The sequence below is a fragment of the Camelina sativa genome, chromosome 12 (assembly GCF_030686135.1).
Source record: "Camelina sativa cultivar CO46 ecotype springtype chromosome 12, ASM3068613v1".
Taxonomy (NCBI): domain Eukaryota; kingdom Viridiplantae; phylum Streptophyta; class Magnoliopsida; order Brassicales; family Brassicaceae; genus Camelina; species Camelina sativa.
Window position 1 is genome coordinate 39,838,387 of NC_141891.1, and position 15,807 is coordinate 39,854,193.

General features: G+C 35.8%; 3 long non-coding RNA genes and 1 other non-coding gene across 4 annotated transcripts; 2 read left to right on the forward strand and 2 right to left on the reverse strand.

Annotated features, from left to right (window-relative positions):
• Window positions 1-831: 831 nt before the first annotated feature.
• Window positions 832-1,931, forward strand: LOC147933365 (uncharacterized). The gene is made up of 2 exons (XR_015573829.1): window positions 832-1,002; window positions 1,144-1,931. It is a non-coding gene; the product is annotated as an uncharacterized LOC147933365 (long non-coding RNA).
• A 5,983-nt stretch (window positions 1,932-7,914) lies between these two features.
• On the reverse strand, window positions 7,915-8,021 carry LOC147933366 (small nucleolar RNA R71). Its single transcript, XR_015576877.1, has one exon. It is a non-coding gene; the product is annotated as a small nucleolar RNA R71 (small nucleolar RNA).
• A 5,183-nt stretch (window positions 8,022-13,204) lies between these two features.
• On the forward strand, window positions 13,205-13,977 carry LOC147933367 (uncharacterized). The gene is made up of 2 exons (XR_015574134.1): window positions 13,205-13,533; window positions 13,622-13,977. It is a non-coding gene; the product is annotated as an uncharacterized LOC147933367 (long non-coding RNA).
• A 694-nt stretch (window positions 13,978-14,671) lies between these two features.
• On the reverse strand, window positions 14,672-15,393 carry LOC147933368 (uncharacterized). Its single transcript, XR_015574133.1, has 2 exons — window positions 15,301-15,393; window positions 14,672-15,159 (listed from the first exon to the last, which is right to left on the reverse strand). It is a non-coding gene; the product is annotated as an uncharacterized LOC147933368 (long non-coding RNA).
• Between the last annotated feature and the right edge of the window lie 414 nt (window positions 15,394-15,807).

Here is a 15,807-nt window from a genome sequence, read left to right on the forward strand (position 1 = left end):
AGCCACGGGAAGGAAACCTGGATAGGGATAGGACTCAGACGTGTTCAGAATCGTTTGCTCGCGACTCTTGGGGGACTTAGGTTCTCCTAGTACTGCCATATTCAGTGACTTTGTGGCTTGGGAATATGGTTGGTATATCGACTTCGGATGACGATCCGGGGGCGCGCTGTAGGGTGGCAATCCGAGAGACGAGTTGGATTTTTCCTTATATATTATGGAATGCGGGTTTAGGCCCGATGAGGAGCCAACATTTGGCATGCAGACTTAGAGCATATTTATCGGGAGGTTCATAGGGAGGTTTTAAGAGTTTTGATAAAAAAAAAAAATCAGAAAGGAAAATAAAATCTTAGATCTCCCTTATATAAGAGACTGAATATTGTTTTAAGGGGTGATACGTGTCAGGTTGTGGTTGGTCGGGTGTAAAATACAAAAGCAAAAAAAAAACTGAAACCGACGAGATTTTTTTTTTCTCTCTCTCTCTCGGTTGCGATCGAAGGACCTGGAATCAACTGAAACCATGGATTCGAAGGGAATGGTTTACTACAGTTCCCTACAGAACCGAGGTCAATTCCCTACAGTTACTCCCATTTTCATGTTTGCGAATCTTATGGTCTCGCAAAATTAGGGTTTTATGTAATAATCACTAATGAAATTTCTCAATAATCAGGCTAATCTTGTTGTCTGTATTACTGAAGGCATTCCTCAACATGACATGGGTTATGACTTGCTTCTGATATGTGTTTTGATTACTTATTCGATTATAGGTTTGCACAGTAGTATAATATAAGCGGAGGCTAGACTGATGTATTGGGACTAATTGTTGTAATGTAGGTTCGTGTAAAGGCTGCTCTTAACAGTCAATCAAAAACTAGGCTGATTGGCCCTAATTGTCCCAGGATTATCAAACCTGGTGAATGCAAGATTGGGATCATGCCGGGGTACATCCACAAACCGGGGAGGATAGGGATTGTTTCTCGATCTGGAACATTGACATATGAAGCTGTAAGGTCCTTTGTGTTATTTTCATGTTTGTCTCTGTCCAGTGTCAGTTTATTAGCATTTATGATGATTTTGGATTATGGTATGGAAGACCTATTTGTTAAGTATTTCTGATGGTTGCTTATTGGTTAATCTTTACTGCAGGTTTTCCAAACTACTGCAGTAGGTTTGGGGCAATCTACGTGTCTACGATTTGTAATGTTTGTGTTTAGTTTATGGTGGGTTGGTTGTAGTATTATCCGATTGATAAGTGATGGTTTAAAGGGATTGGTGAATACTGATTAAGGAGTGATTTTGTATGATAAAAATCTATGCTTTAGTGGTTTTATACTGCAATTAAGGAGTGATCACTGATCAGGTGATAATAGCTCATAATGTATTGTTGAGACTTGAGACGATCAGTTGGTTTTGTGTAGGCATTTATTGTAGGAGAGCATCCACCAAAGCGTAGTTGGTAGCGCCTATGAAGTCATTGGACTCAAGGGTTACACTTCTTGGGCCATTGGTTATTCTGTTGCTAATCTGGCTCGCACTATTCTCCGTGACCAGCGCAAGATCCATCCTGTCACGGTTCTTGCTCGTGGCTTTTATGGTGTCGACGGGGGTGATGTCTTCCTCAGCCTCCCGGCTTTGCTTGGACGCAATGGTGTGGTCGCTGTGACCAATGTGCATATGACTGATGATGAGTCTGAGAAGCTGCAGAAGTCGGCTAAGACTATATTGGAGATGCAGAGCCAGTTGGAACTTTGAATAAACCACATCGCTCTGCTTCAGTTGTTTTGTTATAACTGTTGTTTTGTTATGATCATCAGTCCCATGGATGATAGTGTTATTTTTGATCTTTTCTTGTTATGTAAATGCTTCTTTTTCATGGAGATTGGAGAATAATCCCAACTTGAGTAATGACGGAAACATAAGAATGAAATGGTGGTTTAAGAGATGATTAGTTACAACTTACAACACAGACTTGAGTGTGAGTTAGATCAATCGACACGGTTGATAATATGAGGCTTTAATGACTGCGTGATGTAGTCATATTTCATTCATTAAAATAGCACAAAAACCCGTTTTCTTATGAGGAAAATCCATTCCTCTGAAGCTTTAGCGAGTGGAGTGAAAAATATAAATGCTTGTAACATGATTTGGTTGAGAATATTTGGGCAAAATTTGGAGCAAATCAGTATTAAAATTAATCATTCTCTCCATTTATAAATTGCATTTCTGTTGTAATATGTATTAATGTTTTTATTATGTTGTGTATGTTTGAAAATTAATTAAAATGCGTTATTTTCTAATTTTATAAAATCTTAAAAGTTTACACATTTATACCACTTCTATTCTAATTAAAATTTAAAAATTTTAAAAAATAATATTTTCAAAAATAAGAGACCCAAAATAAGAACCTACCAATAAATAAGAAAATTTTATCTAAGAGATCATGGGTTCTTATATTTAAAAAAACACAAGATTAATTCATATAAAATTTAAGAACCCCCCTACTAACATACTACCAATAAACTTGGTCTTAGGTCTGATTAGAAGCCAATAAAAACTCAAGGTTTAGGTCTATGAGTAAAGGAAAGTCCAAAAGTCGAGAGCAAATGACGTCTGGAGCGTGATTCTATCGCCTAGAGGTGACCTTCTGTAGATCACTCGAAGGAGTGCGGGCCGTGGGACGGTTGCACGGGAGTCCTTGGCTGATGGTTGTTCGAGATTCGAGGACGAATCCAGTTTGGTGGGGGAGAATTGTAACACCCGCGAACCGGAATCCCGGTTTACGGTGTGCATCGATCGATGCAGTAGGAGCATCGGTCGATGCTGGTTCAATTCTCTGCGTTTTGACTTAAGTCAAACGCTGCGTTTTGGGCAAAAGGGAAGGGAAAACCCTTAAGTCGTGTTTTGTCTCATTAGTCGTGGATAGCCGATTTTGAGAGAAAGAAAAGAGATAAAAACTATTCTTGAGCGTTCTTGGTGATTTCTGGAGATTTGAGGCGTTCTTGGTGAGATCTATAGCTGGGATCATTGTAGGAGCTTCCTAGAGGCTTATTCTTGTTTGTTTAGGGTTCAGATTCTTCTGTGGCAAAGGTAAGTGCATGACCATGGCTTATCTAAGCTAGAGGACTCTTTAATCTGTTTGTTGTGTGATGTTAGGCTTGTTAGATCGTTGCTATGGACGTTAGGAAGCTTTCTTGTGGCTTGGGATCGAGTTTTGTGGTTGTAGGAACGAAGATCCGGCGAGAAGCTTCGGGGAAATCACGGTGCTCGACGTTGCGTTGATCGATGCATATCTTGCATCGGTCGATGCAAGTGCGAGGACGGCGCGTTAAACTCTAGGGTTTTCGTGTTACGTCGAGCATGCGTCGGGCGATGCAGACTGGGCATCAGTCGATGCAGCTTCTGTGTCGATCGATGCTTCCCCATTTTGCATCGGTCGATGCATGTGTGGCGTCGGTCGATGCTGAGTCCTAGTTTGTTATTGTCGTTTGTTGATTGTTGTGTGTTGGTTATTGATACTCTATTGCTTGTGTGTATAGCCCAGTAGATGGGAGGATTGCCTTACTGAGTGTTTATAAAATATTCATGCATTGCAATATGTGTTTGTGGTGTAGGTAAAGGCAAAGTGTGATCGTGGAATCAAGGCAATGAAGAGGAGGATGTTCTAGGGACTCGGTTTTATGTTGTCTGGCATTGCTAGGTTGCTAGAGTTGGGTCATTAGAACATTGCTAGGTTGTTGGTTCTATGATTCCTGTTATTTTGGATATTGATTATGTTGGAATATGGTTATATTTTATTATTGGATTATTATCGAATATTGGTTGGTTATTTCCGCTGTTGATTGTGAGTGTGGTTAGGTGGCTAGTGGATATGGGACCACTAGCTGTAGTTTATTATATTTATTATTTTATTATTTTTTTTTTTTAAAAAAGGTCGGTCGTTTCACTTTGCAATGGAGGTGTTTCAGGCTAATCGGATGTGCGTGTAAAGAGTTATACCTGTTTTAGTGAACGTATATACAGCCAGAGCGAAGACTGGAGGCAGAGGAAAAAACATTAGTCTCACTTCATCTCTCACTTCATCGAGCTATCCGCCGACAAGTCGACGACGGTCCATCTAACCCACAATCTTCTTTGCCGAGAAATCACCGGATAATCTCCACAATCTTCTTCGCCGACGGTTCATCAGATAATCTCCATAACCTTATCCGCCGACAAAGCTCCTCTGTTAACAATCTTCTCCGTCGACGATGAATCGCATTTCAGTCGGTTTGCTTCATTAGATTTTTCGATTTAGTGCTTTCTCAATTAGGGTTCTTCTCATTTCAAGTTTAGATCTGTTTTATTTAGAGATTTCACAGTTAGGGTTCTGTCTTATTTAGAGATTGGAAGTTTAGATCTGTCTTATATTGAGATTTGTCAGTAATTTGGGTTCTCTATTTGCAGGTTTTGGCACTCGCGGTTTGGAGGAATTTCTTTCTGGATTTCACCCAATTTCAATAGGTTAGTCCCCGTTTAGAGCTTGATAAGTTTTGTGTTTAGTTAAACAAAACTTTATTGTGAATTTGATTGTTTTGTGGATTGCACATGTACCATGTTTTTGCCTGAATCATGCTGGTTTTAATTACTAAATGGACGGTTCTCAATAAGGGTTGCATATAAAATGGTGGAGAAGAGATGGGTTCATCTATGCAGGTAATTACTTTTTCATAAATAATTATATGGTAAGTGGTTAATGTTGGTAGGATGAAGCTGCGACCTAGTAATGTTCCTATTGGAGAATGGCGCAACTATATCAAAATCAAAACAAGTCAAGAATTCTAGGTAAACACTTCAACAATATCTTATTCAATCTTTAATTTACTAACATTTTTTCTTTCTAGGCTGTCAGTGATCAATACAAGGAGAGAAGACGCAAGCAGATTCTTCACACCACTAGTCGGAAAGGAATGGCTAGATTGGCAGAAGATATGGTAAGTAAAATACATTATTACATCAGATTTAAATTTTGATAGGTAATGTTACGATGAATGTCTGTTTAATCATGTTGCTTAGAAAAAACAAAGCGAAGATCCATCTACAATCACAAGAGAAAAAGTTTGGGTCAAGCATCATAGATACTCGTTTAGGGCCCTAAGTGTTATAAGGTGTTGCTGCAAACTGCTGTCATTCCAGATGCATGGCTTTAAAGACCTGCTGTTAAGATGAATACTGTTGGGGAAGCAGTTGGATCAATGATTGCATGGCCTCATAATTTTACTGTTGTTATAGACGACGCGATACCAGAAGACATTAATCCTAAGGTACGGTTTCAGTTTCTTTCATATGTGTACCATTAATTTTTCATTTCAGATAGCCATAATCAGCTTCTTCTCTGCGTATGTTTATTAGAGTCCAAGCCCATAATCTATCAACTACTGCAGACTACTACATTGGGGAACAAATGATGAAGAAGTTGTGGCAGAAGGTCGGTGGCAAAGCAGCGATAAGGACGCATTGGTTAATGGAGTTCCTATTAGACCAAAAGTTGTTAAAATATTTCTAGATGTTGTGCATGAACCTGACACATATTTATGGAGGCCCAATTCTAAATTGACAATCCTTGAAGACTGTTTGAAGTCTTTTATAGCATGGCCTGCGCACAGAGTAATGTTCTGCGGACTAAACAGTGGAACACCAGCACGTTCAGTGTCTCCTTCTCAACCAGATTCTGCAGAAACACCCCCAGCTCCTTTGAAGAAACCTCAGTAGGATTCGCAATCCTTTTCACAGTCTTTTACTCAACAAATTCAGGTAACATCTATCAGTTCTGTACAGAGATAAGTTAAGGTTAATTTTGATAGTTTTAAAGCAGTGACTAAGTACTTCTTTTTGGTAAAACATTGCAGATGGTGTTGTCAACGAAAATAAGAAGTGCATGTTGATGGATGTTACTGGAAATAGAAGGGTGGTTGCTGAAGGTAGATGGTCTTCAAACAATCCTGACGCAAGAGTTCACTTTGTTCCTTTGGGCCCTGATGGAGTTCGTGTATGGGTAGACGTAGTAAAGGTCAATGATGCCGCTGTTTAGAGGCCTTCTTCTCAAATTGAGTGTATGGAAGATGCAATAGGTACCACCGTAGCATAGCCAGCGGACAAAGTGATCATCGTCTAAGCTGCTGGAGTAAGAAGCACTATAACTTTCATTTTTTTCATGCTTGATCGTTTGGTTGAGACTTGGTACTTGAATGGTTAGATCAATGAGTGTTGTTTTCAGACTTGTACTTGAATCTTATATATGGTATTTTTAGTCTACAATCAAGTTCTTCTAAATCTAATTTCTTGCAAAGCATTATATAATATTTATATATATATATATATATGATATTTATATCATATATATATAATATATATAAATATCGATTATAGAGCATAGCAAAAAAATCACAGCTACATAAAACTAAATTATAGTGTCAATTTTTTTGCAATAAGAAAATAAATTATAGCAAACATATATAGCTACACTTGATAAAAATATAGTACAAATATTCTGCTACTATTAACTCCATTATAGCAAAAAAAAGACGCTACTAATAACATTATTATAGCAATATTATGACTCTATAATATATTGACAATTAATAGCATAGATAAAAAACGCTATTGTATGTGCCTCCTCTAAGATAGCACCGACAAAGACAGCGTTTACGAAATCGCTATCAAAACGATAAAATAGCGTTTTTCGTGTGCTAACAATAGGCACATTTCTTGTAGTGTCTAGATATTATGACTTCTATGCCTAGAAGGTGTTTGATGAAATTCCTGAATCAAACTATTCAAGAACTTTGCATTCCTAGCCAATGGAAATTGATGATTAGGGTGTTTAGTGGTACTTAGACTTGATTATAATGCATGCTTATCTTCTGATTGCCTTTGGAAATTGTTGATGATTACTTGATTAGCATATGATCTCTATCATGGAAGTGAATTGATTTGCATTAGTGTTCTTAGCAAAAGGATTGTTCTTGATTGTTTGCTTACACATCTAGGATTGATTGGCTATTTCCCAAGTCATTAACCTTGCCCAAGGTTCATTTGTTGAATCTTGATTTAAAGTAGTTTTAAGTTTGTTTTTTCCTTGCTTTGTGTTTTCTTTCTTTTGCCTTGTTTAAATTTGCTTGTTTGTTAAGTTGTTAGATAAAACCAATCCTTTGTTATTAGCTTAGATTAAGCATTTATGTGTATTCCTAGTGTGTTGATCATTGCAAACTGAAGTTCGATAAATTAATTGATAAAAGTACTACATCAATTTGGCGTCGTTGCCGGGGACTAGGCCATTTAATTTTGCGAATATGATTAGCTTCATGCATCTAGTTTTGATGATGAATTCACTTTTGTTTGTTGTTACTAATTTTTCTTCCTTGATTCTCTTATGCTTTCAAAGGTACTCAAACCAAAATAAGAAGAATGGAAGATAAGGTCATTCAAGATGTTGGTTGTGGACAATCAAACAAGCATTGCTAAAGCTCCAAAACCTCAACTAGTAGTAACAAATCCGACTCAACCTCAAGAGAACACATCGACAATAGGAAGCTTTGTTGCTCATTATCATGAGTCAAGATATGGTATTTGACCTCCTCCCATATAAGCCAATGCTTATGAAATCAAGGCAAGTTTGATTAGATTGATTCCAATGCTCTAACTTCTTAAAGGCGAGCTATAGGGAACCCCTATGATCATTTGGATTCCTTTGAGAGGTTATGTAGTACGTTTAGGATTGGAGGTGTGACCGACGATAGTATCAAGCTCATTTTGTTTTCATTTTCTCTTGGATAAAAAGAAAGCCAATGGGAGAGAACTATCCCATCTCATTTGGTCAGTTCTTGGGAGAATTGTAAGAAGATCTTCCTTCTCAAGTTATACTCCAAGCAAAGAACAGCTCAACTGAGAAATGACATAATGATTTTTAAGAAAGAAATTCATGAAAGCTTCCATGGAGCATGGGGAAGACTTCAAGGATATATTCGAGATTGCCCACATCATGGATTCAACAAGCAAGCTATACTTGGTATTTTATAAGGAGGAGTTAAAAAGGAGCTCAAATTGACATTGGACATGGATAGCAAAGGTAGTTTTGCAAACCTCACCATAGAACAAGGAGAGTTGCTTGTTGATAATTTGGCTCAAAGTGATCAAAGGTACTATGAGGAGAACTATGATAGAGTCCCAAGAGCTGGTGGAGACAAGACTAAGCAAAGAAGATAACACAGAGGTTATAACCAAGCTTACCCACCTTTCAAGCTTCAAGGAAAGTCTTTTATTCAACTCCCTGTTCAAGATAATGAAGTGAGTGCCACGTTAAAACGAGTTGTAGAAGGCCAAACTAAGGGTTATATGGATTTGTGTAAGAGTTTTTTTGAGATGCACAATAAGATGGATGGGGTGTACAATGAACTTGATCATAAGATCATTATCTTGGCTTCTCTTAAGAAAATTGTTGATCTCAAGGTAACTCACACCTCTTATACTTCAAAGAATTCAAGTGGACTATTACTGGTTGAAGTCAAAGGTACCCCCAAGGAGTTTTGCAATGCTATCTTCACAAATAATTTGGATATGGTTGATGAGAATGAGAAAGCGGTACAAGAAACTTCTATGTGTTCATATGGTTCTTTTGTTGAGCAATCGGTAGTTGATAGCAATGGAGAAGAACCAAGGATTATGAAGGATCAACAAGAAGATGTCAAAGTTGTGAATGTGATGAATAAAGATACTCTACAGCTTGCTAGTTTTGGTGAAGAAATTTTGGATGGTGAATATCTCCACTCCTGATTTGATGAGCATGAAGTCAGTGGTAAAGATGAGGAGTTGGGTAAAGCTAAGAAGGTTGTTGAAAAGAACAAGAGAACGATGAAAGCAACCCACCCTCCCACCCTTCTCAATACAATGACCTTAACGCCTTGGAGGTATGTGGATGGAACGGTTGAGTATAAAGTAAAGTCCAAGGGTCGTTCTAAGCCTTTTGCAACGGTTAAAGCAATTCTCACACCGGATTTCAAAAACAAAGGCTCAAAAGGTGTTGAAGAGTTGATGAAGGAGGTCCTAACACTTGCATTTAAGGACCCTACAAGGAGAACCAAAGCTCCTTCTTTCACTCCATTCGCTAATGTTCACAACTAGGGCCAAGGTATTGTCCTAACTTTCAATTGTACATACCATTTGTGTCTTGTTTTCTTTATTTTCGTTAGTCTTTCTCTTGGACTTTTCTCACACCGAGACGGTGTGAATTAAGTTTGAGGGAGGGACTTACCATCTAATGTTGTGTTTCATTTTTATTTTCATATTTTGTGTGATGCATTGTTAATAGCTATGTTTTGAGAAAAATCAAAAATATTTTGAAAAAACCAAAAAAAAAACAAATGCATGTAGTTTTGCATATTTGTTCTTGTGTTTAGGATTGAGTCTAGAAGCATTTAGCATGCATCTGCATTTGGGATGATCATGAAATTGCCTTGTTAGAAGTAGAGTCTTAGGATAAAACCCACAGCCCTCATTTATAGTTCATTGGTGCTTGATTAATCTTTGGTATAAAATGAAGAATCTAAGTTTAAAGCATTGTGTCACTTGAAAGCACTTTCTTCTAGTGTAAAGCTTGTATGATCATTGCTGCATCCCTCTATTATTTGGACTTTAATTTATCTTTAAAATATCTTACATATGGACTATGAATGCTAGCTCATGGAACTTTCATTTGGGTTAACAATCTCTATTTGCCACTCTATTTTAATTAACCCAAACTCTTGCCATACCTATGAACCCCAACCTTTTCTTTCAAGCCTTATATTGGTTTGTTGACTTAGACATCTTTGTTGATAATGCTATAGTATTGAGAACGACAAAGAACTGACTCTTGTTTTAGCTAGGTTTGAAATCATAAGAACTAGCTAATGAGACTGGTTTTGAATGAAATATGTGGTTAGAATGTTGATTTGGGTTCAGGTTTGGGAACAAGAGAGAATAAGAAGGGAAAGAAAGGTTTACTTGGTCAAAAGAAAAGAAAAGAAAAGTCTCTAAGGTTAAGTTTGGTAAAAAGCTCTAAGTCTCAAAGAAAAGGGATAGAAATTCTTGTTATAGTCTCCTAGAATCAAAAAGAAACAAAGAAACAAAGAAAAAAAAAGAAAGAGAAAGAAAAGTCAAATAAGATTGGGAGTTTAGCAAAGAGAGAATGAGAAAAAAAAAAAAAAAAAAAAAGGAGCTAATGTTTAAAATAAAGAGTAGCCTTAGAAATATACAAAAAGAATAAGACCAAAAGTTACAAAGGGAGTTTAAGAGCTTAAAGTCTAATTTTTGGGTTGAAGAGAAAGAAAAAAAGGATGAGAAAATGGTAGAAAAGCTTCTAGGTGGGTAGAACATCAAGTGCTAAGCTTTGTATGCCCAAATTATTCTCAATCTTAGATTGGTTTCACAACTTTCTAGTGTTCTTTCTTGTTTGATAGTAAACCACCAAAAAACACCTTTGTCAACCCACCTTAAAAAGACTTTCCTCTTACCAATTGAACTTAATTTGTTTTCCATTTGCAAGATTACACCAAACACTTAAATGAATGTGAAAGAGATGTTCAATAAGATTGCAAGTCTTCGCCAATAGATAGAAGGTGAACTAGAGTGGTGCATTGTGATAAGTTTAGAAAAATATTTGTAAGCACTTTGATTTATCTTATCACCATTGAAATGCATTTAATGACTGTGGTTTGAATCTTTTGTCTCATGCTCTTAGGTTATGAGTCCCATTTTTTAATTTCTCTCCTTTGTTTCCACTTGGTTTTTGCTAGAGTACTAGCAAGATATAAGCTTGGGAAATTTGATATACTCTATACTAGGGAGTCTCCCGCACACTTGTGCGGGCAAAAACTTTTTAAAAATAAATGTTATCTAAAATTTTTTTGTGGTAAAATACATTACTAATTAAATTCTTTTATACGTTTTTGTGGTAAATATATTTTCACAAAATGTAAACGTAAACAAAATTCTTTTATACATTACTAAAAAAAATTCCAACAAAAATGTAAACGGAAAAAATTGACCAAAAGAGACGCTATGATTTAATCTTCAATAATAAGAAACGGAAATAAATTTTCTAATATAAACATAAAGTAATATAGTTAGGGGTGTTACCCGTGAGCATTCGCGACCAAATGTAATTAACAAAAATAATTTAAAATATTTGTAGGTTAGCATCGGATAACTTACCATTCGTGGACATTATATTGGGGTATGACTGCAATAAAAATAGGTTAAAATTCATGCTAAAATCAGTTTAAAAATATTAATATTTTAAAATTATAATTACAGTTAGAAATTCAATTTATGAAAACAGTAAAGCATATCAATAGCATCTCACCATAGATAAACAATCAAAATCACATAATAGTAAATCCGATCCATTAGAATCGAATATTGTGACTGAGCGTCTCTATATTGATAATAATTTTAAAAATAGAATTTTCTCGAAACAAATATTTATAATAGATTATAGTATTTATTTTTCATTTTTTTAAATGGTAAATGGGATATGAATATGTGATTTCTAATTTTTTCCTAAATTTTGTTTTTAGAAAAATAATTAGTGTTTATTTTCAATAGTTTTTTTCTAATTTGTTTTCTTTGATCCTCCTCTTAATTATAATCGTCAGGATCTTCTATCTTATTTAGAGTATTTGCTCATCCTTTTAGTGATGGAGTATCTAGGCGAAAAAACATTGTTTTTTACCGGAGATTTGTAGCAACCTTATAAGATTTTTTCGGAATTATAGAAAATTGTGCTATATCTTCAACTTAAATAGATATTTGTAGTATATCCTCTTGAGTTTTTTTAGTTTCTTCTATCGAAGTCAAACTTTCATAATTATCTATAGAAATTTAATATTTTCAAAAATAGAAGTTTTTCTCGAAACAAATATTTACAATACATTCTAATATTTATTTTCTATTTTTAAAAAAATTTTAAATGGAATATGAATATTTTGGCTTCTTGAGTTAATATGAAATTTGGCAACCAAAAGCATCGATAGTTCTACTATTTTCTGATCTGCTTTCTTCCCAACTGGAAATGTAGATTGTATACATTCGATAGGCCTCCACACATTTGTTAATAGAGACATTTGAAAATTTTCTTGGGATGTAATCATCACTTTCCACTTTGGAAATGTAGAAAAGTATATAATGTGTAGGGTTGAAATCGTGCAACCAACGTTCTCTGATCAATTATATAAAGCTTGATCGGCTGATAGTTCCATATTTTAGTTTGGTTACGTATTTTACTTATTACTGATTTATTTGAAATATTTTCAAAACATGGGTATGAAGATGATATGCTATACGGTCAACTTAATTATAAGTCAACCAAGTAAATTATTTTTGATCGGAAAAAAAAAATGTCAAGTCTGGTTTAGGGGCAACTTATAATTTTAGTGAACAACATGCAAATTAACATTTTGTTCTAGACAAAGACGACTTCTTAAACCAAGCCAAAGGGGTGACACAGAACCATGTCATAACTTTGAGAAAATAGAATAACAAAACAATGTAAGAGACCTTTGTCTATTTTAGAAGATAATAACAAATTTAAACTTCGATCAACTGAAACTTGTTACATACATCAACAACAACTCTATTTTACATAGAAAACAAACAGACACTACATCATAATGAGTTGTGTCTCTTAAAACTTGTGACTCTTGGACGAAACGTCACAAACCAAAACGTCACGACTTAAACGTTGCAACTCTGAAACTCAATTATCAACCAACACTCCCCCTTAATTGAGTTTCCCGCTAACTCCAATCTTGCTTTAACGTTCTTTAAACCTTGTTGTGCTTAATGAACTTCTATGTTTCCACGTAATTAATGACATCTCTTCTCCCTCTGGTTAGAGCTGACTCTTTTTCTTTCAAACAGGCTGTTGCACCGTGTGAATTTCTTTCTCAAAAACATCACACCTTTTTTGCTAAGAAGCCTTCTTCTGTTTCGTACAAATAGACGACTTCTCACGTTGGAACCCTTGGTTTTTTTTTTAACTTTTTTTTCTTGTTACCTGCAAACCTTCTCCAAGTTTCCTTCAAACTTTCAGCATGTGAGTTACGTCACGTGTTTTCCGTGATTTTCATCGGCTGATCTTGCAACCTTCTTCCACTCCATTTTCTCTAAGTTAACTCTTTTCTTATTGCCTTTTGCAACTGGTTGCTTCTCCCTTTTCTCTCTTACGTAAGCAGTTCCTTTCTTGCTCCTTTGATCACCATCACATTCACGTCTCTGTGACGTCTCGTGCGTGAAACGTTTTCATGTCTTCTTCGGTTATCTTATCAACCGGTTTATGCTCCATTTTTCTCTGAGGTAAGCATCCTATTTTGTGCTTGTGCTTGGTGTCTTCCATTGATCACCATAAAATGCTCCATTTTTCTCTGAGGTAAGCATCCTCCTTTAGTGCTTGGTGTCTCCTTTTGATCAGCATAAAGTGCTCCATTTTTTTTCTGAGGTAAGCATCCTCATTTGCTCCATGAGGTAAGCATCCTCCTTTATTATTTGGTATCACTCTTTGAACACCATCACGTCTCCATTCCTGAGTGGTCTTGCTCTGTTCATCCAACAGGCAGCTTCTCCGTGTTGACGTCTTTCTTTCAAACTCAACACCAGTTTTTGCTAATTCGTCATACTCTGTTTATTCAAACAGTGGCTTCTCCGTCTGGTTCCGTTGAAGAAATCTTCCGATTCTCAACTTCATCGAGTGATGTCTTCTTTGCATCCTTGTGATATACCAAGACATTGTTGAGCAAAGTTTCAAAACTCTCCATTCACAATTTCATCTCCACATCTATGGTCTCCATTGCCTTTTTGAGAAGATTTTCTATCTCCTTCATCCCTTTGGAGCTTCACGTACTACTTGTGAAAATAATGGTGCTGTTTGTGAACGTTTGTGAAGGTTGATAGTACTCTCTCTTGTCACCACCATCTTTTCCTATTTCGATCTTCTTTTCTTCTTCTTCTCACCCTAAAACAGGGAATGAAAAAGTGAAAAACTTCTCAATTATTCTCGACAACTTTTAAAATAAGAAAACATCCACCTTATGTAGTTTTCCTAAAGACACAAACCAACCGTTGCAACTTCCTACACTAACAACGCTTCGTACCATGTCACGGTTTACACATAACATTTGACTTTACAACAGTCCCTCTTAATTGAGTTTTGCGCTTCACTACGTTTCTTTTTTAATTCGTCACAACTTTGGTCTTCAAAAGCGTAGAGTGGCATCTTGCCTCCCTCTTGATCGAATGCTTCCCACACTTCGATTCTTCTACTCATTCATTCCATTTTTGTTTCAAATTTACTATCACCTCTTTCACATTGTGTTTGAATTCTCCATGACCTCTTTCATCACGTCTTTCCCGTGATCTTTCATCACGTCTGTCCCGTGATCTTCCATCATGTCTTTGTTGTTGTTATTGCAACCTTCTTCCGCTCACTTTTCTTTAGATGAGCTTTCTTCTTCTCCCTTTTTTGTAACTGGTTGCTTCTTCTCCCTTTGTTTTTGGTTGAATTTGTTATGCTTCTCTTTGTGCTTCCCATGTTGAAGTTCTGCTCTTGTATTACACCATAAGTTATTGCTTCAAATACAGAGCATGGTAGAGAAAAAACAGAGAATGAAAAAGTGAAAAACTTCTCAATTATTCTCGACAACTTTTACAATAAGAAAACATCCACCTTATGTACTTTTCCTAAAAACACAAAGCAACCATTGCAACTTCCTACACTAACAACACTTCGTAACACGTCACGGTTTACATATAACATTTGACTTTACAACACACTTAATAATATACTTATATAAAATAACATAAGCCTAAACTCAATTATTACCAACAACTGCTACCGCCTTCACGACGACCACCGCGTCCACATCGGCCACCGCCGCCTCCACCAGATATGTAACCACCACTACGTCTCTCGTAACCACCGCCGATACCGTAACCACCACGGCCTCCTCCACCGCCGCCACTTCCTCTTGACTGAGCCTCATTCACAGTGATGGTGCGGCCAGCAAGCTCTTTCCCGTTCATTGCTTCAATAGCATCCCTCATGGATTCCTCGTACTTGGAGGTGGCAAATCTTAATCCCCTTGACCTTCCAGTCTCACGATCGTTAATGATTTGTAAACAAAAAATCAAAGAGAATCAAACAAATCAGCAAAAAACAATCGAAGACGACTTTGTAAAAAAACACGATGAAATAGATCGATCTCAGAGTTCATAAAAGCAAGAACATGAACGTACCGATGGGACACAATTATTCAAGAGGGGAAATAATATATTAGACACAAAGATCATATTATTTTCCAAAAAAAAACAGAACTATAAATTTAAGATGAAGAAGAAACATTAATCACAAGTACTTATGAAGAAATATTAGTCATAAATATTTATTTAAATAATAGCATTAAAAATATTTAAATCTATTTATAAACAGAAAGAAATCAAAGTTTTTAGAATATTACCATAAAAATAGAATCCACCTTCGTTTTTCTGCAACTATAATCATTATAAAAAAATATTAGCAAACATTTTATTTTAAAAAATTAAGGATTCATGTTAGCAAAAATTAATACATGAATTTCATTATATTCAATTTTGTAGATCAATGATCATGTTACATATAAAAAAAAGTTTTTCAAATTATTAAACTACAAAACAAAATATAGAAAATAATATAACATATATGTTTTAAAAGATGGAGAAACCATAGACAAAGTCTATGATTGCTTGATCTTGCTTTTTAAAGAA